Below are 9,475 nucleotides of genomic sequence, written 5' to 3'. Positions count from 1 at the left end.
GAGCTGCCCTCAGGATTTAAGAGGCACTCTGGAGCCGACATGCTCAGTACCGTCAACGTGAGCCCTCCGCCTTTTACGTAATATCAGCTGTTCTGAGTCTTGATATTTCACAGGTCACGTCCCATGTCTTTTCAGAGCATTTACTGGCCACATTCACTGAATGTGGTTTTCAATAATTCACTCTCAAGCTTCAGTCCTGGCATATCCAGAAATATCTCGTACCATTTAAGTGCTTTCCTGAAGGAAAAATGTCCGTATGTTACGGGCAACATTTTGTTCACACGCTCATTCGCCTAGTTTGCTTCCTGTAATGTATTCATTAAGTCAGTTAATTTCATTTGACTCGTGACTTCAGAAGCAGCGTTGAATGCAGCCATGTTTGCATCGCATTGCTTTGGTGGAAACATTTCACCACCCCCCTCCAATGTGTCCTCCTTTCTGTGTGTCATGGAAAAGCAGGCCATGGCAGAGGCATTCTGACCCTGGGGCTTGTGTCATGACATAAGGCTGGGTGCATTCTGATTAAATACTCACACTATATACAGCACTACAGGAAGTGCCAATGTCAGTGGATTCTGCAAGAAAATCAACCTACTTGCATCTAGAAAATATGCTGTGACTATTTAGATAATGCAACTATGTAAGAAAATCATACTTTTAGATAAACGTGCCTTTACTTACAATGGCCGTTGAAATATCACGGCTTGAATAAATTTACATAAGACGCCTCCACTTTCTGCTGTTAAGACTAGGTTAGGCATGCAATGACACAATTATGGAATTTAGAGTTTTGAAACATCTGTCATTACATCTCTTTTTATAATTACAAAGCACAAACACATAAACTGATATTCATGAAAACATGAGGGCATTAAGTACAATGATGAAACAAAAAATAAAACTATAGGTTTAATTAACTGTCATGCTGAATTTCTGAAATGCTATGCATCCAGACAAATCCATTGTACATATGTTTTGTTGGACAATGCATGCAATAAGAAAAAATACCAATCAATGCATTCCATTGATTGTGCCTATGAGTGTAAGTAAATATTAACCTATTAGGTTCCACTTAGGGTTTGGGGTAATCAGGCACTAGGAGAGTGGAAGAGGTGTCCAGGGTTTGAAAGGTGGAAGTCTGGACTGGTGGGATTTTTGTTGGACGATGTTGAGAGATTTTACAGTCCTGGCAGCTGCAGGTAGTTAATCCCACCACTAGGAGGGCCAGTGAGAAGAGCTCACGCATTTGGCATGTGTGACTTTATGTGTTATTATGTTTCAATGCTCCAAATGATGACCAAAAAGAATGTTTCATTTAAAAATGTCTATTATGTAAGACAAACTCTTTGTATTTGCAATGGTAAAAAATATTGCATTTTGTAGTCAAAAGCACTTTCTGCTGTTCCACTGGCTATATGGCAAAAGAGGTGAAGCACAACTCACCTCAGCAGTCATGCCTGCAAAAGGCATTAGGATGACGTCTCTGTAATTATAGACATTTACTTAAATTACACAGTGAGTTCCACACAGAAGGCCTTTTCTACTGAGGACATAAATTGGGTTATGAATTAAATTTCCTGTAATGAGAGTATATGAAACCCTAACCTAAGTCTGACTTAATAGGAATTAACTAACAGGAATATAGTGCCACCCCTGACTTTTTCAACAGTACACTTGTGCAGCAGGACGATGGGAAGTTACTCTATTTTTTTTTTTTTTTGTAATGCCCCCCCGCCCCCAGTGAGCTTGTTGAGCTTGTTGTTGCTCTCTCGGCTTTGCCACGTGTCAGGGCACAGCTGTTCAGCATTGATCCTTCTCTCGTCTGCCGATGCACTGGCTTGGAATGTCATGCCATTTCATTACAGAGGCAGAAGGGATCTGCTAGCTCTCTCTCCTGGAGGGCGGCAGCCGCCGAGTTGCGCTGTGACAGACCGCGTATGCTAATAGCTGGGCAGTCCGTCCAGGCCGGCCCAGATGTGCAGGATAAACGCGGGACCAAATTCGCACGGAGAGCCCTAAACTGAGACCTTTGGCTCCGGTACGAACGGGAGGCAAAAAAAAAAACAAAAAACAAAAAAACGAAGAAGCTGGAACCTGTTTCAAGGGGGCAGACAGCAGCACTTAAACCCGGAGTTGAGCCATGGACTGTGACAGCGAGCTCGGAGTATTCACAGTTATTCAGTGAGTGGAGCACAGCTGCCATGCTGTGGGCTTTGATTTTTGTTAAAGCGTTCTGCTTAGTTTGAGCTCTTACTGACCACACATTTTTGATGTTTTGTATTGATGCTTGATTGTTACTGGGATAATAGATCTTCCTCATACATTGCATGTGAAGCTGTGATGCTGTTTATATGATATATTCTATCAACCCCATTACAAATGGCTGAAAAATATTCTCTTTTAAATATCCCTCAAGCCACCTGGGCAGATTTCATTTGGGGTTTCCATGTATGCCTGACCTTGGCATTACTCCCCTGTACTGGTGATGCTTTTGAAGAGGAATTACAACTGGGTGTATAAATTGCAGTGGTCCTATATGCGGATGTATTTGGTACTGTAACTCTCTGTCCTCAGAGACACAATGCAGTATGGTGCTGAGAGAGAAGTGAATTCAATTTGTCATTGCAGCCATATTAGGGTGGAATATTGGGTGAACACTTGTTGCGAACATCCCTCATTCCTAAATAATAATCCGTACATATTATAGGAAGTATATTTATTTATGGATGACAGAAAATTATTATGTATGATATTTACGGCATTTAATAGGACCAGACAGTATTAGACAGTATTACTGCAGCACTGAATTTGACAAAAACTTCCTCATATTGGAGATGCATTTCATTGTAATGATACACATACTTACATGTAAAAATAAATGTAAAAATAAATACACACACACACACACACTAAAGCAGTCATGTCCTATAGATCAGTGGGTCTTTGATTTGTAGATTGAACAATGGATGCGTCTACCATATTTTACTGAGAATACATGGCTCAATTGTGAGAGAAAATATATATTTGTAAAGATTGTCAATTTATTGAAATAAATTCTTAAATCAAAGCTTCTATCCTGCACTGCACTTGATTAAGGAAGGAATTAAGTTAAAACCTTGGCTCACATTACATACCTTAAACCAGAACAGATATAAGCCTTACATGTCTCAGCTGTATTCCAGATTAAACTTTTGACGTGCACAAATCATATCACTTGTTATTAATGAATGGGTCACTTAGTGAACAGGAATCTTACTGTAAGTACATTAGCTATACTACAGCAATACAAAAGTGTTCCCTAAAAATATATTGTTGGGTATCTTTTAAATTATAGATGTGTTTGGATAACTTACAGTATGTTCACCCATTTGGAGTTGTTTAAAATCTGTGTGAGAAAATGCCAGTTTTTCGGGTTTCAATAACTTGGTTATGTGCGTTGGGAAGGGCAGCTTTGTGATGCTAATTACATCTGGCATCACACTATCCCTCAGCACCATTGTAGGCTGAAAATATTGATAAATTAGATCAACCTTCCAAACAGGAGGGGACTCAAAAATAGATTTATTTTCTCTACCACTGCCTGCTAGTATTTTGTTATCTGGTTTATTAAAGATTGAAGTCTGACATGAAAATACAAATTTTCATGCTCTAATCCCTCACTCCAGGTTAATGTAATATGATCTTGCCTTTATTTGTTTTTATGCTGAATATAGAAACATTTAACATTGAATACATACACATATGATCTACGCAGGAAATGCAAATAAGCAACCAAATATGGATATACAAAACAAAAGGACAAATAAAAAACATGCCTCGCTCCCTCCAGCATATTGCATTATTTTCTACAGTAATGCTGGCATCTTGCCTTTACGTCATTAATTATTTAGCATTACAACAACCATTATAAATGGCTCATCTCATGTGTACTGTACTATCACAGGAGACAGACTGCATTTATTATCAGGTTTACGATGTTTGTGGGCTGTGTATATAATCTAGGTACGGCAGACAACCACTCGCTATGACTGCCGTTAATGGGATACCAGCCCGAGTTCACCTGTGTGAGGGCTTGAATGCCTCACATTAATGCTAATAGGCTCCTCACAATTTTCACAGTTTTCAGACCTGCTTAGCAGAAGTTAAAACACACACATCACAACCTACCTCATTCCTTGGTACAAGGAAACACCATGGGATGTGATGTTCATGGATTATAGAGCAATGGTGACATAGAATTCCTCCAGCAGCTGATGTGCTCAAGGTGAATAGTAAGGTTAAAATAACATCAGCAGAAAATTGTCCAATATACAGGTAAAAAAAGCATGAGTAAGAGCTTACATTTACTGTCCTTGGCACCACTGTATACTGGCATAATTTGCATTTCATTACAGTACATTCAGGTACGTAGATCTCAGTGAACAAATGTGTAAACAGACATACACTTTTCTGTTAAGCTTTCAACAGTTTGTCTGTGTGTCTTAACAAACAGTCTGAACACAGCTGCCTGCATCGAAATAAGGAAAGACAAGTCTTTGATCACAACACCCTCATTACCTGCTACCTCTGTCATCTTTTAGCTTGGCTTTGAACCAGTTTTAAAATATGCACATAAGCACACAATAACCCAACATACTCCAGCATCCACAGCCATGAAGAACATTAATTATGATTCACATCAGAACTTGCAGAATTTCTTAGCCAGGATGATTGATTTAGTTATAGATGTTTTCTGCACACACTGCGGTCAGTGCGTGAGAATGTGTGAGATCAGCTGTTTCTGCTATCTGTCAGCTCTTTTTTTGGGAGATGGTGGCCACAACAGAGTGTGATGAGATCCAGAGACAAAAGACACATTTGGACAGAGTCTTAGCCACAGTTACTACAGATACACCCCCACCTGGACTTCACTGATTCCTGCCTGTAGCTCAGGATTACAGACTGATAAATATTTTAGAACACACTTACACATGTGACCACAGCATTGCTGCTAGTTTATCTGACACAAATTCTTAAATTCTTGTCTTTGTATTCTGTCTGAACAAATTTTAAGTGAAGAGTTTTGCTGATACAAAGCTATGATCCAAGCCACAGTTGGTCCCAGAATTCATGAACAGATAAATGTTTGATACAGATACTGTCAGATATAACCATAAGGAAACATTTCATTTCTGTAGGAGGTTTTGCACTGGACTGATCTCAGGCTTAAATAACATTATTCAATTAAGCAGACATTAGGCTGTGTTCATGAAAAAAAGTAGTTCACACAGAGGTGACTTTTCAATACAGGAAATTCAGTAATTCAATTAAGAAAGTACAACCCTAGTGTACAGTGTTTTCATATTATGTGTGTATGTAAAAAAAAAACACAATTATAAGCCTAGATTTAAGAGATTCAGTCACAATGAATGCCAGTATTAACATTTCTCATTAGGAGTCAATCCCAGTATTCCTAGCATGTAGCATGCTTCACCACCACACAGTTTGATTGTGTCATGACCCCAGGCCTTCTCCAATCACTGTAATCTTCTTCATCCTTGTACTCACAGTCAATCTGAATCATGTGTCAGCCAAGGTTGGATTCAACCTAATGGATTCATCCTAAAAGATTTTTCTCCTCAGTACAGTGTCCTCGGAACATTCTACCATATACAGTACCAGTCAAAAATTTGGACACACCTGATTAAGATAATGGGAAAAATGCTTTCAAAGACATTTTGATCTGAAGACTTATGTGTACATGCCTGAAATTTGTTTCTTAGACAAATTTAATTAATAAAGTTGATGTCTATGTATGAATTTCTTTCCAAAAAAAGATAAGTTTAAAAAATAGTTATGGCCACTTTGAAGAATCTAAAATGAAACAGTTTTGATTTGTTTGACACTTTTTTAGTCAGTGTGTATTTCCATTCATTTCATAGTTTTGAGGTTTTTCCTATTATCCTAACCTGTGGAAGATAGTAAAAAATAAAGAAAAACCCTTCTATGAGTAGGTCCAAACCTTTGACTGGTACTGTGAAATGCGTTTCATTCTGTCAAATGCTACCCACAGTAAAACAAATATGCCTTTTGAAGTACTACTGATGGTGAATTGCCTGAATTGTGCAAAAATTGCAAATGACAAATCTTAAAATGTAGCTACATTTTTTAATGGATACAATTGTACTTAGAGAGTGAACCTAGAAACATTACATTGTACCTAGAAACGGTTTTAGTTTCTACCCACTGTAACTTATGTCTTTACTAAATTTTCATGCTTCAGTACCAACTTGGACAAAATAATAATAATAACAATAAAAAATAAAAAGGTCACACGTGTAACCAGAGATGAGAAAACGTCTAACTACTCAAGTCAACAGGAGGTAACCAGGTCATAATTATCACAGGGGGCTCTCAGCCTCTTCAAACAGCTCAACATCAGTTCTTTGCCCAATGGCAAAATATGCATTTTCAAATTGAAATGGCATGCTTCCATCCATTTTGTTTTTGGCATTCAGTCCCTTCCAGTAAAATTGTTGTACTCTCAAAACAAGCAGTGATTAACGCTATAGGACTGAACACATCTTCTGACTCTAACATGGTTTGACACAAGGAGGAGATATTTAAAAATATCAGGTCCACAGTTATAACATGTCTAACTAAATGTTATAAAATGTCTAAAACTTAAAAGAAATATAACTTAATTATACGTTTTTTTTCCCCTTAAATACAGATAGGTTTTTATCTTCATTAACTACCTTGCCAACTGTTAAAACTTCATCATGCAGTGCTTCCAGTATTGTTGACTCCTTATATGACTATTTGCTTGTGTTGTTCTCTGCCTCACTTTGGATAAAAGCATCTGCCAAATGAAAGAATGCAAAAATGTAAAATGAAAATGTAGATATATGTTCCCTTTAACATACAGGCCAATGTTTGTTTCCTATGCAGTTTTTTTTTTTTTACAAGAAGAACAACAGAACTTTGCAGCAGGTTACCAAGAACACATTAAGGTGACTGACGATGATTACTGGTCAAATCATCGCAGTTAACTGTAAAAATACTGTAGAACTGGAAATCTAAAGTACAAGTTATTCCATGGTTTTTAATCAGATGTTCAAGATATTAAGGTGAACCTGGGATCAGAACTCATAATTTTCTTACTACAGCTGCAGCATGCCAAATAAAAGTTGCTGGGTCAGAATGCAAAGAGTCAGCCTTGTTCACTTTTCTTCACACTGAACAAAGGCACTTTGATTCATTATTAAAACTCTAATAAGCCCTGGCACTTTAATATAGAATTGTTGCTGCGTGTCTGGAGAAATGGTTATAAATCATCATTTTAAACATATTTGTCTGAGCTTCCTAATACTATTCTTTATTTAATGGTGCCATGCGGACTTATATTATTGATGAGGTTGTTTAATATTCTGACAGCCTCACGCAATGTCATTGACATTCCTTCGTCTGGGATCTGGGTAGTGGATAGGAATGACCTCAGAACTATTACCAGAAGGTCTTTTCTCTGTCAACCAGCCAAAGACTCCTTCCTGTTGCCCCTCATTATCCATTTGATTTCCAGTAGTTAACATTTTAATTTTGACCCCTGTATGATACCCATAGTTACATTGTGTACACAAAGTGCTATTGTTATGTATGTATTGCTAGTGAATGTCCAAGAGCTGACAGCTTGGCAAGGGCTTCATTTATTGGGAGACCATATGCTGTGGAGAAGAGGGAAATTGACATTAGGCTTATTAAAGGTGAAGAATTCAAACTCGGCATATTATTGTTTAGGCAGGAAATAGAATTTTTGTGTGCTTCTATCCTTCAGTAATTATTTTGAGATTTGTTCAAAGGTTATGAAACACACCATTGCACCATGCCTCTGCTAGCTTTCATCCAAAAAATGTACATTCAAAAGGCATCCAATACCACTCATTTAAATGAATGACAAATATTGCTGCAAATGGCAATTCCTGGGATCAAAGATATGGCTGTCAACCCACGTGACCACTGAACAGACATTTCAGATCAACATTCCATATTAATGCCAATTACCCCATGTTAACAATGTGATTGGCTCATCACAGCCATTATTCTTCTATTGTAATTTATGAAAGGGATGTAAATGGACCTGACATTAGGATTCATGAGTTACCTGAAGCACTTCCCATATGAAATTGAAATATATTGAAGAAAATGTTGTTCACCCCAAGAAATTCATGCTACAATAGACATATGCTACAATATACCAAAACAGCAATAATGTACATACTTTCAATACATTGGTTGAGATAAAAATATATTCATCGAAATGGGACAGAGAACTTATTGCCAAATCAAATTACCATGTGACTTTTAATTGGCTAGAATGCAATATATCATGTCTTTGGAATGTCCACTTGTTTTAATAGTTCTGTCCATTACTCAGTTCTGATCCATTGTTCCTATTGGTCAGTTTCCATTCCAGCTGTGAAAATATTCACAGATACACAACTGGTTAATGAAATTTCCATGCTTCATTTTAATATAAATGCGCATTGACAAACAAAAATATAGTAACTGATCAATTCCACATCACCAAAAGCTGTTAAGTTATTGAAGATGGAAAATTTTACCATCTCTTTCTAGAAGTAAGTAGTTATTGTTGCAAGCCAGCAACTGAACTTCAATATGAAATAAAGACATCTTAAAAGTCAGCTTGTTAGCAAGCTCATTCACACGCTAGCTAGCAAATCTGCCAGCATCGTCTAGATAATGTTACGGAAGTTACAATAGTATCGTAATATCCTAGGTACTACTTTCATTAGTAATTTCATGTACAACATGAAGTGGAAGGAAAGACATCACTAATTACATAGGTGGTCTGGTGATCTGTGGATAAACAGATATCATTCACAGATATCAAGGAGTATCATTTACAGTAATTCATTGTTTATAAGATTTGCTCTTGAAAATCCACTCTCCCTCAAATAAAGGAATAAGTAATAGTAGTGATAGAAAAAATACATACTTCAGTGCCCTAATAGTAATGAAAATGAAACTGTGAGGCCAAGTCTGCCATGTCTTTCTGGCACATTGGAGAATTAAGTGAAACTAAAACAGAAACTAAGCTGTATCAGATGTGGGAGAGTTAGTTTCCTCAACACCGTCTGTCCATCATCCATTGAACATTGTTTAAGTGTTGTCTTGCAATGATTTGGGACATGGCCTTGGTGCTGATAAGGGGTTGAGTGGCCTTGTCCAGTGTGGTGACTGTGAGATCTGAATAGAGATGCTGAGCAATGATAAAAGATAGACGATAAGGATATAGGAAGAGTAGGAAATGATTGACTGAAGAGGGGTGATTGCTTTACAGATTTTTTTTTTTTTTCAGTCCACATCAAGGTAATGCAATGAAGTTCATCTATGACATCATCTATGACAGTGCAGATTTTTTGAACTGTAAGTCTTAAAATTGTGTTTTAAATCAATATTTCTCTTCCCAGAATTC

This window comes from Megalops cyprinoides, chromosome 14 (assembly GCF_013368585.1).
Source record: "Megalops cyprinoides isolate fMegCyp1 chromosome 14, fMegCyp1.pri, whole genome shotgun sequence".
NCBI lineage: Eukaryota > Metazoa > Chordata > Actinopteri > Elopiformes > Megalopidae > Megalops > Megalops cyprinoides.
Note: the sequence above shows the minus strand (reverse complement) of the source record.